The sequence below is a fragment of the Petromyzon marinus genome, chromosome 68 (assembly GCF_048934315.1).
Source record: "Petromyzon marinus isolate PM22_M1 ecotype Great Lakes invasive population chromosome 68, UKy_Petmar_22M1.pri1.0, whole genome shotgun sequence".
Classification (NCBI taxonomy): domain Eukaryota; kingdom Metazoa; phylum Chordata; class Hyperoartia; order Petromyzontiformes; family Petromyzontidae; genus Petromyzon; species Petromyzon marinus.
In genome coordinates this window covers 6,808,695-6,828,621 of record NC_133734.1, presented here as the reverse complement: position 1 = coordinate 6,828,621, position 19,927 = coordinate 6,808,695, and the positions used below count along the sequence as shown (strand labels likewise).

Here is a 19,927-nt window from a genome sequence, read left to right as displayed (position 1 = left end):
GTAGACTGTCACAAATCACTATTTCTGGCAGTAATACAGGAGGAGGTGTTAAGATGTTCAAATACCAAATAGACACCCATCACAAGGAATCAAGTCCGCATTAACCACACATCATGCTTGTGGTAAAACATGCCAACAAACACACTGATAATCATGCATGCATTGTCTTTGAAACGACTTGGCAAACACCAGAGACAGCCTCCTCTATGGCCTTGTCTCACCACCGGTGTTCGACCAGAGAACAATGCCAAAAGGCGAACAGCACCAAGGTAATACAATTGTCTCAGCAATCATAGCTCGGGTGGAGCAGTTATATCTACGGGACACGATTTGCCAGTCTAAAAATGATGAAAAAATTGGCTTCACTCTTTCTAGCAATGACACAGGAAGTGTGAAGATGACTCCAGCAAGAAGGGTCCGATAGATACGAGGCGCTTCCTTGGTGAGCCGCGGCATTTAAACATCTGCCGGGGTAACTAAGAGGTGGTGGCGCACGCCTCTATTCCAGAACTGGAGGCGAGGGTTGGTGGATCGCACAGACGTTGTTAGAACTCCGTTGCCGGGGGCGTTGAGGTGCCGTTCCCTGGCTCCCCAGGAGATGGCAGAGATTGAGTGTTTCCCTCCTCGCTTGCGTGGATTTTCTCCAGGTGCTCCGATTTCCTCCCACATGTAGACACTCACTAGTTGGCCGATAACACCTTCATACACAGAGGACCTCAGAGCTCGGGCGGTTGTAGGCGCGGGCTCATCGCGTGGCTGCCTTGCTGGCTCCTGGCACCTCTGAGTCTCCCTCCCCTTATAAGAGTCAGCGACTGTTGTTGGATATATAGGCCTTTTGCCAAAATTGATATTAATAATAATATTTGCCGATATTTTTAAAATAATAATCGATAAATAAATAAACACCCTCGAACCGACAAGGACCAACACCCAGAAGTCAAGCAGCTGGAGGTCGTAAAAGGCCATTAAATAATAAACTCCGGGTCAAAAGGGGGGATACAGACCCCCCCTCCCCTCACACACAACAGGCTGCCAGGAGATAAACAATAAAGAGTAATAAACCAAATCAAAGAGGAAAAGGGGGGGGGGGAATTACAAACGAAGCTCGAGGGGAATTCCAGGCATCAAGGACTCCATCTTGGAACTCCCAGACAATCCGACGCCACGCACAGGCGAGTTCTGGGGCAATTTTCCCCTTCATTGCTATTAATGCAACGGTTAAAGTTCAGAACTTAGCAACACATGAGTCGACATGATAAAGAATCCACACACTCACTAAGAAAAAACAAACTACAATCTACATAGCGGGTTATTACTTCACATACATAATATTAACACTAACGTTATTCACCTTAAATTACATTACATCTTGCCGTTACATGACCTTGCAAAAACCAAGGAATATGAATGCTAACAGTCAAGAAGCTTATCTCTTAAACTCAGGACATCAAAAATAAAATAAATGGTGGCTCAAGCATAACAACACGGATCCCCGGATACAGACGGGGGGACGAAAATTAATAAACCCTAGGAAGTGCGTCGTGATGACAATGTTAAATCACAAATCTTGGGAAACATAAACCAAATGATATTTGTGCAGTATTAAACCGAGGGTTATCCAGAAGAGATGAGGAGAGATAGGTCAATCACGTGACCAAGATAAATGTGTCCCAGAGAGAAAGAGAGCCTCCCGGCCGCCTTTGCATTCCCGCAGCGCGGGAGAGAAAATAATTTAACGCCAGAGCGAGGGAAATTACTCTTTATCGCAGGGGCCATCTGTGCCCACGGATGTGCGGTGACTTAATAAATGACACACACACGGACACGTACCCCCACACCCACAACACCAGAGCGAGATCAAAGAAAGATCCGGTCCTTTGTGAAAGAACATGACGGAGTGAGCATCTGTTTTTTTCCTCTCGCAAGAGACGCGCAGAGGGGAGCAAGATTTTTCGGATAAAAACAGCGACAATTCAGCTCAACCATCAGCTCGTCAATTCAGCTCAGCAGCGACCAGCGGCAGAAGATGGCGACCATCAGCTCGGAAGAGGACAGCAAGCCAGCCCCGGGGCATGGCATCGAGATCAACAATGCGTGTGGTGCATCGCAGAGAAGAGGGGTGAGGTGATGCTCTGTGCTGAGTTCGGCATGGGCAGACAGAGTATCGCTGAAAGTATGCTCGGCGTCAAGCAATCCACCTCGAGAAAGGGCGGAAAGCGCCGAGCATCGACCAAGCGAGTATCGCAGAGGACCAACCGCAGCGGACGAGCTGCGAAAGCAATCGTCCAGCAGGAGAGAGCGCGCAACCAGCGCAACCAAACAAGGGTGCCAGCTGCCAGCGGCCAAGCTTTGTGCCGACTCGGCTCATCCAGCAGGGGAAAGAGCCTGCCCACCCGCCCGTGAGCAAGGCTGTCAACTGCCAGTGGACGAGCTGCGGGCGCTCTCTGACGACGGATCATCGCGCCCGACGGCGAGCGCCGTGCCAACTCGTCCAACCAGCTGTGGGTCGAACTCCGGCCGCCCGTGTGAAAGAAGGAATCCAGCTATCCGTATGATACTCACACTGCCACCGCATCACCTGGCGTCTTCTTGACGCAAATAATTGATCCAGAACACATCCCCACTCAACCCAATTCATACCACTCAACACATACGCGAATCATTAATAAGAAGCCTAATTATCAAGTACATGAACCATCAGCTGGCTGTGAAGGCATCGCGGCTCACCGAGTGATGAGAATACGTCGTTTATAAGTAGATTAATTTTTTTGTGATTTTACTTCCAACCGCATGATTACCAATAGATTCATCGATGCAAATTAAGCTTTTGAAATCTTTATCACAAAGCTATACGCTCACAGGGAGAATATCGTGTTAAACCGGTTTCTTTATCATACAATCTTGTCGACGAATTAATTAAAAGCTTAGCAAAAGATAAGGATCTCCCATGGGAGAGCACGTACTGCCGCACACACTTATTCCAAGACATCTCGTTAATTATATAATCTTGCCGATGAATCTATTGACGTATATTTGTGCCTTTGGGGTATAATAATTGCTTTTATCGCCTTTCGCATGAATATCGTTGGATGAATTATTAAGGACTTTTTATTCTTATTTGCCGTATATGCTCGTGTTACTCTGAGGAAGTATTCATTGATCTGTTACCCAATTAACAACGTTTGTTCACGCGGCAATTCAGATCTACAAACACAGACACAATTTCAACCGAGAAGTTGGCTTCAAATTAAGCAACCATTGGAAAGATGTTCTAAATCGAACCAAACGTTAAAGGAATTTTTAATGGTACAGTATGTTCATTCAATTAGTGGCATCCCAAACTCTCACGGTGGTGCTAATGTATTTTTGATGCTATTTGCGAGCTTGCACAGCTTTACATTTTATGCTAATTCCTTTGTCAAGGCGTCTTTTCTGTTTACCCACTCACAGCTTAAAGGAGGCGACCTGCGCTTGACTTTTTTTTCACTCCAACGCTGTCCTCTGGACAGGTTGGTCCCTTCACCTGATGAAGGCCACTTGTGTTGTGGTCGAAACGTCGTGATTTTTTTTACCTACGTGACTTTACCGAATAGAACCAAAAAGTAACGTGATTATTGAGGGTTAAATGTACGGATCAATGAGGGGAATATCGCCTGCAGTACTGTTGACAATTTCAAGCATAATAATTCACATTAGAGTGTTAAGGTTTTTGTTTAGAATATCGTGCATGCCTGTTTTAAAGACTCTCCCTATCACCAACTAAGCTCGTGTTACGCGGTGGAATTAATCATATGTGCAGTTGCCAAAGTGAAACAACGCAATCATTGATGGTTAAATGTACTGCTACCTGAGGGAAAATTCCCCGATGGTACTGTGTTGATTATTCCAAGCATGAGAGTTCGCATATTATAGTGTTAAGGTTTCGTTTAGAATTAAAATTGCTTAACACAAAAGTGTTTTGTGTTTCTTTCCTGAGTTCATGCATAATAATCTTAGTTATAAAAACTGTATCCTGCGTTGAGATTTGACTTTGGAGACCTGAGATAAACACTAATACATAATCAGTGAATGTTAAAGCGAGAATAATTGTATTATACCGATTGATAATACGAACCTAGACAACGAAGCCGAGTTTAATCTGGCATACTTACAGCACACCTGCATAACCTCATACAATTAATGGTCTTATCCCAATTGATAATACTACCCTCGTCAGCGAGGCGGGGCCTAATTATCATAACGGTTCGCATTAGCATAATCACATACATTCGCATACATTAATACAATAATCTCTCGCAATTAGCATAATTTGTGCGCATAAATACATAAACTAACACAATTTTGGATACTTACGCATTTATCCAAATTTCATTAAATTTTTTTTATTTTCATCAAAATTTTCAATACCCTGATATACAACACTGTGCACGTCACAAGTTTCAATTACTATTATTTTTATTGTTATTTTAAAAAATCGGCTTTTTTATTATCAACGGATCACTACACCAATGTCCCATTGCCACTGCCCACAATTCAATTAAGGCAGCTTCAGAGATGGGTTTCAGTGACCAGGGAATGTACTGGCACCACCACTGTTGGGAACGCGGCACCGCAGGTGGGAGAGTTGAATTAGAGAAAGAACAAATACTTTGATTGTTGCAGACTTTGCATGCTTTGCAGCTGGTGAGGTTATTTGCCGACTCAGTGAATGTCAATCCTCGTCTGCAAAGAGGGCACGCTGGATGCTGCCCATCAATGATGCAGTCTTCCAACTTTGAACTCCCTGTGGAATCAAAACAAAATTATTTTATTTTATGAACAGAGGTCTGCGTCAACTCACAGTTACAGCAAAGTGGGGAGGCACGTTAAGGATTTGAATTGAGCTGGGTTCTATGGGGTCGTCCATCGTCACACGGCGTCACAAAAAGTCAGACCCCCCTCAAATATGAAGCATATATAAAACATGCTTCAAATCGCTTTAAGCTATTGTCATTGTAGTGCGTATTTAATGTGGCGCTGTACTCTGATGTTGTAGGAGAAAACACTGGTTAAAAAGTCTATTTAATTAAGTAGAACGTGTTGTCTAGATATCAGTTTAACACGTAGGCTTTCGCGACCAATATTATTCATAATAAAGGTTTTTGGGTTAGATCGCGTTTATTTATAAATGTGTCGTAACCCTCCACCACCCGACACGGCCAATCAGCAAAGAAAAGTGTCACGTTGACAAAAGACAAATAATTCACTACTTCAGCCCACCGGTGTGTTGGCAAAGACTAATTAGAGAATCCATTGAAATTGAGAGGAACAAGAATAACTTTAATCGCTCTGACAGCTACCGGCTCAGTGCGGCCTGGAAGCGTATTATTAAATAATACACATTACATTTTGATTTAAAGAATTACTAATCTACAACTCATTACTAATCATAACCAATGACTGATTACTAATCGATTATATAATTACATTACCCCCCCCTCCGCCTCTAATCACTGCACCTGATGAGTTAAGTGATGACGTCACTCTTCTGCTCTATATAAAACCGGGAGCAAGCGAGGGCTTTACCATTCTGGCGAATTGCCCGATGATGCTGGAAGTATTTACCAGCGAAACGTCGTACTCAAACTGTAAATGTGGATTAACTCTTCAACACACCGGTGGGCTGAAGTAGTGAATTATTTGTCTTTTGTCAACGTGACACTTTTCTTTGCTGATTGGCCGTGTCGGGTGGTGGAGGGTTACGACACATTTATAAATAAACGCGATCTAACCCAAAAACCTTTATTATGAATATTGTCTAGATATATTTAAAGTTGCGCATTTTGATGTGACGTCACATTTCTCAACCCCTCCCCTCGTCACACATCGTCACAAATGTCTGACGCCCCCCCCCCAGGTGCGTGACGTCATTATGGACGCCCACTGTGAGATTTAAGAGACAGCTCCACTGCAAATATAACAGCAGCAGTTACATTACAGCCTTGTTTGTGCTGGATACGGATTTAGAGGTCGGTAGTGATACAAGGACGACTTGGTACGGATGAACGCGCTGCGTTTTTTTTGTTTCCGTCGCTTGACCACTCGTAAGGCGACTCGACACAACGACTCTTGACTCATGAGCGCATCTTGATCATTCATCATCAATGGAGCCACTTCACGAGGCCTCTCCAACTAAAAAAACGGTCTCTCATATTCTATGAAGAGGTTTGCAGCGTGCCAGTCATTAAGTGTGAATTTAGAAGTGTTAGCGTCCATAGTGGTGGCTGACCAAATAAAGTGAGGCACAGCAATTACTTTGGTGGGTTCTTAGATCACTGTTGCCTTGGCTGAAACGATGGTCTCACTGAACAAGCCAGCTCTGACCCAGGTTCATGTTGGGTGGCTGAGAACAGGAACCAAACCCTGGGACTCGGTGGCGCTGGCTCAGTGTCGCTGATATAGCCACGATAAACCCCCTGAGCTACCTGCCACACACCGAATGTTCTTGTGCATTCTAAATATGAAATTAAAAGAACGCTCTTGATTGAACAAAACATCAACATGGCATCGTTACCTTTGCGGCACAGCTGGCAGCAGATGTTGGTCTCGGTTCTGTAACTTCCTGGGGGACAGCCATCTTGATTGCCGTCTGCAGAGAGTGGGAACATCTGCACACACACAGCACGTTAACTCACTCACAGTCACACGTGAACCACGTTAACTCACTTACACGTGTAGCACGTTAACTCACTCACAGTCACACGTGTACCACGTTAACTCACTCACACGTGTACCACGTTAACTCACTCACACTCACACGTGTACCACGTTAACTCACACGTGTAGCACGTTAACTCACTCACATTCACACGTGTACCACGTTAACTCACTCACACGTGTAACACGTGTAACACGTTAACTCACTCACACGTGTAGGACGTTAACTCACTCACATTCACACGTGTACCACATTAACTTACTCACACGTGTACCACGTTAACTCACTCACACTCACACGTGTAGCACGTTAACTTACTCACACTCGTACCACGTTAACTTACTCACACTCACACGTGTACCACGTTAACTCACTCACACTCACACGTGAACCACGTTAACTCATTCACACTCACACGTGTACCACGTTAACTCACTCACACGTGTAGCACGTTAACTTACTCACACTCACACGTGTAGCACGTTAACTCACTCACACTCACACGTGCACCACGTTAACTCACTCACACGTGTAGCACGTTAACTCACTCACACTCACACGTGCACCACGTTAACTCACTCACACGTGTAGCACGTTAACTCACTCACACTCACATGTGTAGCACGTTAACTTACTCACACTCACACGTGTACCACGTTAACTTACTCACACTCACACGTGTACCACGTTAACTCACTCACACACACGTGTACCACGTTAACTCACTCACACTCACACGTGTACCACGTTAACTCACTCACACTCACACGTGTACCATGTTAACTCTCTTACACTCACACGTGTACCACGTTAACTCACTTATAATCAATGTTATGGAATGTGCGCCCATTCAACACTAAATGGCAGTCTAATAACTACCTAAATACAACGCCCCAATTAAGTTATTTATTTACGAGTGCTCGCCACCACTCATAAAACAAAGACAGCCGGCTGAATCACTACCTATGAGATCTTCACTCAAAACTGCTCTAGAGGAGTTTTACAACCCTAGCTGCCACTGCTATTCAGTGGCCTAAAATATGGCTTTAGATTTTGGTGTTATAATTTATTTACGTATTTTATTGTTAAAAATTCGGTCACAGTTCCTATGATCACTGTTACATTGCATTTATGGATTTTATTTTGTTGATTTCGAAAAGTTTCTTTTGTTTTGGTCATGTTTTTGTTTATTGTATACGGAGTTAGACTGATGTCCTTAATCTTAGTTGTCTTGTGGTTGTTGTTGTTATTTTGACTTGCATCTCACTGGGAGTTTTTTGCACACAGTGTTGGTGTACGGTGCTATTTCAGGAATATTTTTGATGTTTTTTTCCTGTATTTTCTGTTTGCACAGTCACATAATCACTTTAAGATGTTTTCTTGTTCATGATTTTAGTTTGTTGCGGTTGCACCCAATTCAAGAACCGAATGGCTCACAGGGCTATACCAAATAAATGAACTATGACTCCCGAAGTGAGCGGAGGGTGTGAACGCTTAACCCGAGCAATCCTTTAAAAACACAAAGATTCATTGAGGCAGCTCTCTTCTCTTTAGTCTACGCGTTAACTCCCTGCTACTTCATAACCGCTGCTCACCCTCTTCCTTCCAACTCCAAAACCCCTCCACATCCTGGCAGTGCCACCCCTCCCTATGATAACCCCTCCAAGTATCTTCCACTCACTCCTTTATTACCAACCAGTGCCACCCCCCTATCATTACCCAATGAACCCTCCACAGGTGAACAATCGCAATCACTCCTGTGAACACCACACCGCCACCGTCCCCTTATCGGTCACTCGAGCAGCAAGCACAAATCTGCAATCGATCCCCTGGCTAGGAGAGACCCTCGAGCATCTACAATACCTAGCACAGACAGACAGGTATTGGAATTGCTACCCAGATTGAGGGACCGAAGGTCAAAGCGACCATGCAGAGGCTGTGGGCAGCCGTTTTGAAAACACAGATTCGACTCTGAGCTCCATAATTCCGTGCTAATCCGGGCAAGTTGCAGCCCTGTAGACACAACACTTGTATAATTAACGACTTCCACGACGACTCCTGAATGGTGTCTTTTTCAACGGTTTAACTCAGGGGTCGGGAACCTTTTTGACTAAGAGAGCCATGAAAGCAAAAAATTTGGAAATTTATTTCAGTGAGAGCCATATAATATATTTTAAAAGTGAATTCAACTAAATGTCAGTATAATAAGCCTCTGAATTTATTCTTTTAAATAATGTTGTTATAACACTCACCATTAATGCGACTTCTGGTGCTGCATGGATTTGCTGATGTCTTTGTAGTCGGGTTGGTACTTGGTGAGGTTAAGCTTCATGCAAGCGTTGAGGCTTTCATCCGTTAAACGTGATCGTAGGTTGGACTTGATGTTTTTAAGATGTGAGAATGACTGCTCACATGCATACGTAGATCCAAACATGGTCAATACAGCAATACTCACACGCTGCAGTGTGTGGTATGTGACAGGAAGCGCGTTCCAAGTTTTGAGAATCAGCTGGTCTTCGGGTTGGAGTTTTTTCATTTCTGTCCACATGTGCTTGCTCGCCAACTCCGCTTTCTGTCGTGTGATTCTTTCCAAATCTTCATTCAGTGACTTGAACTTATTCACCCACATGTCTGAGGCCTTCAGGTCAGCCACTTCTGCTTCAAAATCTCTGACGGAGACACCAGGGATGTAATTCAGGTCGGTTGTGTTCAGTGAACACTCGTTTGGATGGGTGATGAACTTAAAAAGACGAGTGTGCTCACGAAATTCTCCAAAGCGTGCTTTGAAGGACTGTAGGAGACTGGATGTGCAGCCAGCTAGCTGGTGGAGATCAAGGTTTTGAATGGGCTCACTTGCTGTGCATGCATCTTTAAATTGGCTCAGTTTTTCAAAATGTAGTAAACGACCTGTTTCAAGATCCGTGATGAAAAGCTCCAGCTTGTTTTCAAAAGCAAATACAGCTTGTTGAAGGGATAACACTGTATTTCCAATGCCTTGCATTTTCACGTTGAGCTGGTTCAGATGTTCAGTCAGATCTACGAGATAGTAAAACTTGAGGAGCCACTCGGTGTCGGCTAGCTCAGGATGCCCGACGCCTTTCATTTCAAGGAAAGTCCGGATTTCGTTCAGGCAAGCCGCAAAACGGCTAAGCACCTTCCCTCTTGACAACCAACGCACATTGCTGTGCAAAAGCAGACCAGGATAGTTATTTACAACTTCATCCAGCAGTGTTTTAAACTGGCGATCATTTAAGGCTCGGGCAACAATAAAGTTGATCACACGAATGACCAGCGACATCACTTCGCCAAACTGCCTGTCACACATCTGAGCACAAAGTGCCTCCTGGTGTATAATGCAATGGAAACTTAGGATGGGTCTATTTTCATGTTCACGGAGAAGCGCCACAAATCCTTTGTTTTTCCCCACCATACACGGAGCACCATCAGTACACACTGAGAGAAGTTTATCCATAGGTAGACTTTTTTCTTGAGCAAACTCCATGAAAGACTTGAATAAATCCTCATCTCTTGTGGACCCTTTTAATGGCAGAACAGCAAGACTTTCTTCGCGCAGTGTGTCACCAACAGCATATCTTGCAATCACGCTGAACTGTGACAAATGGCTCACGTCTGTTGACTCATCCAAAGCCAGAGAAAAGAACGGCGCTGCATTTATGTCCTTCACTTGCGTTTCCTCCACTTTGTTTGCCATCACGATGGTACGATCATGAACAGTTCTTGCCGACAGAGGCATGTCTTGTATCCGTTTGATTATCTTGTCTTTGTTCGGAAGATCATCAAAAAGTTCATTGGCTACATCCAGCATGAACGTTTTAGCATACTCGCCATCTGTGAATGGTTTTCCGTTCCCACTATTGCTAAAGAACCAGCAAAGCTAGCCGAATTATATTCACCTTGCCGGGTCCATACGCGGAGTTGCTGCTGGCTAGCTTGCACCCTGCTCAGAAGCTCTTGGCACGCTTTCTTTCTGCTGTCTCCCGCAGGGTATTTTGATGCAAAGGTAGCGTGGCGCGTGTCGAAGTGCCGCTTTACATTCGACCGTTTCAACGATGTAATTTTGTCATTGCAAATTAGACACACCGCAGAACCCGCTCTCTCCACAAAGACGAATTCTTCGGTCCATTCGTCCTGAAATGTACGATACTCGTCGTCTTTTTTTCTTTTCGCCATCTTCTTCGTCGAAGGGTTAGCTTTGAGCTAATGACCGAGCAGACGCAGTCTCAGACTGATTCAAAAGGGGGCGTTTACCTGTTTTACCCAGCAACGGCAAACGTAGGCCAGTATCATCCAATTAAAATAATGGACAATTGCTCCTGCAGCCCTGAACAGGACATGCGCAGTGAAAAATCGATGGATGGATTAAAACAAGTGAGAATATTTTGTTTTATCTGCGAGCCATATGCAATCATCAAAAGAGCCACATCTGGCTCGCGAGCCATAGGTTCCCGACCCCTGGTTTAACTTAACCTGATTCCTCTGTTTGTCGTGGTTAAATCTTGTAATCAATATTTCGTCCACTTCCCGTTGTCCAATCAATTCCACATTTTGCACACGTACTCAGATCCGGTGATAATGCATGCCTGTATCAATTAATTATTTCGCTACTATTAAGCAATTAAATTTTCATATGGATGCTTTATTATTTATATATATTTGTGTAGGTCAAAAACGCCACGGTCCCTAAACTGTGGAATCGCCTCGCACAAAACGCAGGCGCCGCGTGTCTCCGGCGCCATTGACGTACTTCTTGATCGAGAATTAAACGAAGTTGTTTTTATTTTTTTTTAAGTCGAGGTTTGCCTCCCTCCGATCCCGCCGCTGGCTGGCGCCGTACCCGCGAGGAGAGGCTGAGCAGCGACGCGGTCCGGACTCGAGGCTTCCCACACCGACCACGAGTCCTCCCCTGCCTCTGCTGATATTCCTCCAGGCGGAGCGACGCTCCACCTCTAGCCACGCCCCCTCGTGGAACCTTCCCGATGGTTCCCGAACATTCTCTCTGACTCCGCCCGTTACCTTTGGCCCAGATATAGTCCCTGCTCAGGATTGGATACCGGTTACACAATAGTGCCCACGCAGTTACCCCTTGGCGCCCACTAGATGGCGCTCTCTCATTACACTTGTGAGTAATGAATGTTGTGCCTGATGTAGGCTACACAAGGTGTATTGTGAATACCATGCAAAGAGTTTGAAGATGACCTGATGGGTTCACACCTCTCATCTTCTCAAGATTTTTTCCATTTGGCCCTTTCACGTTTTTACACTCGGATCCCAGTTTGTTCAGCATGGGAGCCGTCTAACGTGTGAGGCCGTGAGCGGTGGCTACCCCCTCACTCCGCGCTACTCGGCATCTGTGAAAAAGAGCTTCATAGGTCATGGGATTCCGCCACCATAAATATTGTGATTCTGATTCAGTTAACGTCCCTGGGCTACGCAGACCAACGGTGTCCACTGCATTTCTCAGAGTTGAGGCGAGCAGTGCTCATCCACAGCGAGTGGGGAAACCCCTCCAGTGGAGGATTTCCACGATGCTATGACAAGGACCGGGCTCTGCATACACCTCGTGTTGGCTTCTTGCTACGTGTGAAGACAAAGATCCCCAGTACAGATCCCCAGGATAGCTTCTCTAACCCTTTGCTCTTAGCGAGTAGCAGCGCCTATGGAGATAAACACGACGGGTTTGGTGGCCAGCACGACCACGGGCCGCCTTTGTCTCCCTAAGGCTGAGTCACAATGCAAACACAGACACAAAGACAAAAGATAAAGATCCCCCGTATAGCCTTAACAGACTGTAGGGGCAAGTGCTGTTAGCTAGCACCTATGAAGGCAGGAACGGTACACGAACGGGTGGGTGGCCAGCAACCACGCCCGACCGCCTTTGTCTCCCCAGTGGCGATGTTTACACACCGCACCAGGTGCTCATTTCAGGCTGAGTCGACCCAGTGGAGGCCCAGGACCGGTTAAGATAATCGTCACTGGTGTTGGCCGTGAGCGGGAATTGAACCCGGGTCGCTAGGTTCATAGCGTATCACGCTAACCGCTACACTACCGCTCCCCACACAGCTACACACACACATAGACACACACAGACACACACAGACACACACACAGATACACACACATAGACACACACAGATACACACACATAGACACACACAGACACACACACACAGTTTCAAGTTCAAGTTTAATTTATTAGGTATAGCCCTGTGAGCTATGCGGCTCTTGAGTCGGGTGCAACCGCAACAAAGAAAATATGAATCTACATTGCAGAAAACTATTACACCACAACCAGACCAAAATAAAGCTACAAAACAATGTAACAACAGACACACACACAGACACACACACGCATCCTACCAGCATGAGTGTGCAGGTTAGCAACGTGGTGAGCAGGCGGAATGGAGACATGGCCCAGGAGTTGTCCACACGGATGTGTGGATGTGAGCGAGAGGCGATGGACTCCCCTTGAGGCTCGCGTCGGGGTTCTCCCCCTGACTGATGAGGAGGACAGGGAGGGTGCGGCACGGCTCAATGGACTTTGAGTTCAATAAAAACGCAAATGGTAGAGGTCATATTCTTTGGGTAAAGTTACGTAGATTTTATTTGAACCGATTACCGTGACTTTACCGAAAGACCCAATGAATATGAATTCCTGGAGTCACGAAAGCTTTAAGTGAAGATTTGGTAGAGGTCATTACAAGCAGCCAGCAATAAACATCACTCACGATTGTGTAAAAGGTCAGAGTCAATATGCTTATTGAAGTAAGCAAAGTTGTACAGACATTGGTAGAGAGACAGACTGTATGGGGATCTTAGATGTTGAGCAATGTCAGGGAAAGAAGCAAACAGAGACGTGTTGTGTGGTGGCTGGACACGGTGTGAACGACACAGGCAGTGTGGAAGACCGAGTGGAAGCGGCCAATGAGCGTCGTTCATGGGAACAGTTACCAAAGTGACAGCGATAGAAGAGTGATACTGAGGTGACTGACTGCTGGTGAGGGAGTGAGTCAAGTGATTCACTGAGTACTGAATCGTTCATTAACCGGACTGCGTTAAGTAGAATACTATTAGCACAGCGAGTTAGGAACTGTGTGCTCCACCCCAGATATTATAACAGCAGTGGACTTTCGCCACCAATATTCTTCCAAATAAATAATTAAGTTATTATTCTTCTACTTCTGTCCAACCTGTATAGTCTTTGGCCAATATTCTGCACAGGCCACCACTTCTGGTGTTGGCATTGCCAAATCTTGAGGAGGGTAATGTGGTGCTGCAGGGCATCTCAGGAGAACATCCGTGGTTTGCTTCTCCTGACAAGCACATTGCTCGGTTGCACAGAAGCCCCGTGAGTTCACGAGAGGGTTGCAACTTGACGAAACCCACTCTCAGTCAGTGTAGGCTCCGCCATGTGTGCCATTTGCAATTGGAGCCAGATGCGAGCTCCTCACTGGGGATCATTCCTCGCTGGCTCCATTCAGCAGTTTTGTCACTCGATGTTGTCCCATTCTTTACACCAGAGGGAAGTTTTTGCAGATTCCGGCGATGTGGTCACTGGTACAGTGGAGCACAAAAAGCAGTTTCTCGATGACAGACGACGGTGGGCTGGCTGATGGCCATGATGGACGTCCCCCTCTAGGACTTGCCGGTCGTGGTCACCTGACACCCTCCTCCTGATGTTCGGGGCCGCTATGCCAGAAAGTGCAAATAGGCAGGGAACAGGGGTGGCTCTCAGGCACCCTGCTATGACTCTGCACGTGTCAGAGTGGTGTCGACATGTTGACTGTGGGTTGAGCGTCCCCAGGTAGAGCATGCATATTCAGCCACAGAGATACAAAGTGCTAAGGCCGTGATGCGTACTGTGGATGGATGTGCTCCCCACTTTGAATTTGCGAGCTTTTGCAGAATGTTGTGTTGTGTGTTGACCTTGGCTTTGGTATTAAAAGTTGTACTTGTTGTAGCTGAGTATACGATCCAGTGTTACCCCGAGGTACACTGGGTGACCCTGGTGTTCCAGGCTCTGGCCTCCCCAGGTGACATTCAGGTGTCGCTCTGCATCCCAGTTTCTCAGGTGGAAGGCAAAGATTTGGTTTTACGCGGGTTGGGTTTGAGATGATTATTTAGGTAGCATCTTGCTTGATATCTCGTCCAGTGCCCTCCCCAGTATATTCTCTGTGTTCTCGAAATTCGTCTGCTGTGTGTTGACACAGAGGAATTGCTCAACTCAACGCGTCCATGGTTTCTGTGGAGGGGCATAGAAAGACCACGAGGGGGGGGGAGGGGACCTGGCGCTTGACCGCGTCGCGGTGTGGGGAAGGAATGTGCATCACAACACTAACGCCGTGTGTCACACTACACACACGGCGTGTCACACAACACACAACACTCACGCCGTGCGTCACACAACACACAACACACACGCTGTGTCACACAATACTCATGCCGTGTGTCACAGAAGTGTACAAGACGGTGCTGGATGGAGCTCTCTCTTGAAAGTGACAAAAGCTGAGTCAGCTACAGCCGAGTGCCTCGCATTATGAGGGGCCTCAAAATACGAAACAACAAAAATATGAAATATTCTTTATGTCATTCGGTAAAGTTTACGTAGATAGGTTCAGGTTAATAAAAGTAAAATAAATTAAAAACCACGACGTTTCGATCACAACACAAGCGATCGTCATCAGTGTTGTATATATAGGTGTTATGAAAATTGATGAAAATAATGAAAATTAAATGAAATTTGAGATTTGCATAATTTATCCGAAATTATGTTAATCAGTGTAATTATGCGCATAAATTATGCTGATTCGAGAGATAATTGTATTAATTTATGCGAGTGGGCGTGGTTATGATAATGCAGGTCGTTATGGATTATCAGGTCGAGCCTCGGTGACGAGGATTGTGTTATGAATTGGAATAACGCAATTAATCGTATGCAGTGACGCAGGCGTTGTGAGCGTGAATGAGAGAGAGTCGATTCGACTCTGCTCTTTAATTCCGTATTATCGATAAGAATACGATTACTCTCGATTGAACATTACGGATTATGTGTGTTATGGATTATGTGTGGTGATAGTGTGCTTATGATAGGTCCCCAGGATTCAGATCTCATACGCAGAACAATATAATGCAGAATTTCAGGAAGAATCACACACAAACCTTCTGCTTTAATCAATTTTATTTCTAGCTAACTTTAATTTTTGGATAATATGAAAACTCAATCTCGGGATTTTGGAATTTCAACACAGCGTGAACATGATACCATCACGATTACGTTGTTTCACCTCGATAGCGGCACCTGTGGTTAATTCCCGATGCGTAACGCAATCGATCGGTTGTTGAGAGAGAGATTAAAAACATGCGAACTATTCTATCAAAACCTTAACCTTATAATATGCAAACTCGTATTCTTGAAGGATTACACAACACGGCACTCGGTCTTTGATTCGTATCCAATCCTTAACACATTCTGATATGCGAAATTATTATGCTTGAAATCGTCAGCACAGTACCACGGCGATGTTCGTTCATTGATTCATCAACGATTATGCAATTAAAGCGTTCGACTGAAATAATTCTGATTGCCTCATCAACGTAACTCAATGGGTGGCGATGTTTTTCGTTATCAGCTAATAGTTGACGCAGTTATCATGAGTCTTGTATGTTTAATGGGAGGGTTGTTGATTTCTTGCGTTGAGCAAACGCCTAGGTTGATTTCCTTGTCAAAAAAAAATGTTTGTTCGTTGTGTAGCGGTGGGGGAGTGAGGAGGGGGGAGAGTGTGGGGGGGCATACGAACGACTGCCAGTTTCTGTCCACCGCTGGCTGGATGAGTCAGCACGACGCTCGCCGTCGTCGCGCCGATGGGTGTTGAGTGCAGGACCGCTGCCCTCTCAGCCCTGGTGACGCGAAGTTGCGCACTGTAGCACGCTGGTGGCACGCTGTTGGCACGCGCTGGTGCTGATGTTGGTGGCACGCTTGTGGCGCGCTGTTGGCACGCGCTGGTGCTGGTGCTGATGGCACGCTGGTGGCGCGCTCCCTCTCCTTGAAGATGCGCGAACGCGCCCGTGCTGATTCGCTGATAGCAGTTTCTCTCCACTGCTGGCTGAGCTGCTGCACGCTCTTGCTTGGCGTTGCTGGCCGCGCTCTTTCTCCTTGAAGATGCGCGAACGCGCCCGTGCTGATTCGCTGACAGCAGTTTCCTCCACTGCTGGATGAGCTACGCCGGCGCGCGCTCTTTCCGCTGCTGTAGCATCTGACGCTGCGCTCGCCGGCGACAGGTCAAGTTTTTCTTCTGCTGAGTGAGCCGAGTCGCACGCGCTCTCTTTGTTGAGGTTGTTGGCGGCTCTCTGACAGCAGGTTTCCTCCACTGCTGTATGACTCAAGTCGCACGCGCTTGGCCACTGGTTTGCTGAAGTTGTTAGCGGCTGCCCAAGCTTTTCCGCTGCTGGTTGAGCCACGTTGCACGTGCTTTCTTTGTGGAGATGCTCGAGCGCTCTCAGCGCTGATTCGCTGATAGCAGTTTCTCTCCACTGCTGTATGACTCACTTTCGTTGATACATCGCGACTCAGCGATCCTCGCTACTCAGCGAGACTCGGAGCCAGCCGCTCCATGCGACTGCTCGTCCTGTGGACGTCTTGACTCGCTGATCTGTCTTGACTCTTGACTTAACTTCACTGAACTTTTGAAAAATGCGGCTGACCGTTATATTCAAAGACAATTCTCTCTGCGCAGTGGAAAAGGGGGTGGCGGGGTCTGTGTGTGTGAGTTCGTGTGTGTGTGTACAGATGGCTCCTGCGATAACGATCTGTTTGCCCTGGCGTGAAATTCCTCTCTCGCGCTCTTCGGGAGAGACAAAGGTGGTCGGGAGCCCCTATCTCTTTATACTTTCGACTTATATTTCTCAAATACCATTTGGTCCCATGTTCGCCACGACTCGTGTTTGTAACTACGTCCTCCCGACACCTCTCGGTTTACCGAGGTTCGAAATGTTATGATGGAATTATTAAAAAGAAACATAATTTTCATCCTGAGTTTAAGAGGTCCGTTTCCAGATTGTTGGAATCCATATCCCTTGGTTCTGTAAGGTTCTATAATGGAATATCGTTTAAGGTTAACACGTTGTTATTAATGTTATATTGCAATTTCTTTAAAACTTGTTTGTCTGGTTGCCGTGTGTGGGGTGGGGTTTGTCTCCTCATCAAACCCGGCTGGCTTTTCCAGATGGCCCCTTGTGATAAGGTGTAATTCCTGCTTCTCCGCGCTGTGAGAGAGACAAAGGTGGTCGGGGTTGCTTGGGATGTTGTTTAAACTCTTTCGTAAGTTTGCCCGTTCGCCTCATTCCTTCTCGATAACCTTTGATGTGACTCGGTATTTTGTTTCCAAGCTTTGTTTTAACAGTAAAAGTATTAAAGGTGAAAATCATTTGATAGCGAATTAATTATTGGATAATAATTCACTGATGTATCTGGTGGCCTGGTCTTGATTGGAGTGAGCGCGAGGACCGCTAACTTTAGCTTATTCTTGTTATTGCATTTTAAATTTGAACTGTTGTTTTAAAAAAAAATAGTTTAACCCGTGGGCGTCCTCATTTCTGGCTTGCGGAGGGCTTCCCTCTGCGTGACCTCCCTTAGGGCACATCAAACTCTTGTTCATCTGGAGATCTTTGCAGATAGCTGCTAACATCCTCGCCTCGAGAGTTTTATTATTTCTTTATTTATTAATGGCCTGTTTATGACCGACACCTGGTTTTGCGTGTGCCTGGCTTACGGGTTTTATTAATTATTATTTTTTTCGTTTGTAATAAAAAAATATGATATATAACAGCAAATATTATTGTTAATATCAATTTTGGAAAAGGCTCATATACAACATCAGGAGGGAGACAAAAACGATCGCTTGTGTTGTGATCAAAACATCGTGGTTTTGTTCATTTTATTTTACCGAAAGACCCAAATAATTTTAATTCCTGCAGTCACGAAAGCGTTAAGTCAATAATATGAAGGTTGAAGTTTTACATAATCGGTAAACATAAATAAAGGCGATGTAGGTACAAAAAATAAAGTATCTAAACCGGTTATTATAATTCCCATGACAACACTCTACAGATGTAGGGGACTGCAAAGAGAAAGTGTTAAAGTGTCCACGTGGAGGTCGTGAAGAACGGGTGGCCGTAGTGGAGTGTCTATATAATTAACTAGCTGTACTACCCGGCTTTGCCCGGGACTTGGATCCACCACGCGCGGCCGCCTTTGTCTCCCCAGTGGCGATGTTCACACACCACAGCAGTTACTCGTTTGAGGCTGAGTCGACCTAGGGGAGGCCTAGGACCGGTTCAAATAATCGTCACCGGCGGTGGCCATGAGCGGGAATCGAACTCGGATCGCCGGGTTCGTAGCGGAGCGCTAACCACTACACTACAATGCGTTACGCTTCCACATGCGCGGGTCACGTGACAGATTTGACGTCACAGGTCACTTGCCGTGCAAAAACTATATACATTATTGAGCTCCCCGCCCCCTAAAAAAACAAAAGTTTATTTTTTATAATTTTTGCATGGTGTACAGTCTGGAAAGTACCCACACGGCAAATTGCAAGTTTTTTGCATGTCGGGAAGTACGCTAAACATTTTGAACAGACACACATAATCACAACTTTGCCTTTTATATATGGAGATGAATGAATGAATTCGTTACCTCGACGCGTCGTGACGATTGGAGTCACGTGACGCAGTGGGGGTGGAGGGCGCTGTCCAGTTGGGGGGTGGGGCCGAGAGGCTTTGTGAGCAGGGCGAGGCCGCGGTCTGGGCGCTTGCCCTGGGACCAACGTCTACGAGGTGGAAGACATCGGGGCCGACTCTTCACGGAGCTGTAGCTACGTTACTCCTAAGACGGTAGAGACTTCGCCTTGTTAGAGATGGACGTCCCCACGGAGCTTCTTGGCTCCTAGATCGGGATTCTTGAGCTTGACGAAGCCCAGGGCCCCTGCATTGTCATAACCTGGCCCTTGACAATGCAAGTACAATCGTGCGTCTGTTCATATTATCGTCTTTTTCTATGCATATTTAAATTGTCCGTGACATTAATTTCTATGTGCTGCGCTATCACTGAGCAGTTCATTCTTGCATTCTGATGTTGCATTGCGGCTTCTGATGTCCCTTCAATATCAGTGAACTCCACCAGGTGGTGCAACATCACACGTCATGCTCAGAATC

At 45.9% G+C, this 19,927-nt stretch overlaps 1 long non-coding RNA gene across 1 annotated transcript; it reads right to left on the bottom strand.

The window, feature by feature from the left end:
- Nucleotides 1-4,625: 4,625 nt before the first annotated feature.
- LOC142906586 (uncharacterized) lies at nt 4,626-13,519 on the bottom strand. The gene is made up of 3 exons (XR_012930382.1): nt 13,076-13,519; nt 6,554-6,647; nt 4,626-4,783 (listed from the first exon to the last, which is right to left on the bottom strand). It is a non-coding gene; the product is annotated as an uncharacterized LOC142906586 (long non-coding RNA).
- Nucleotides 13,520-19,927: the final 6,408 nt, after the last annotated feature.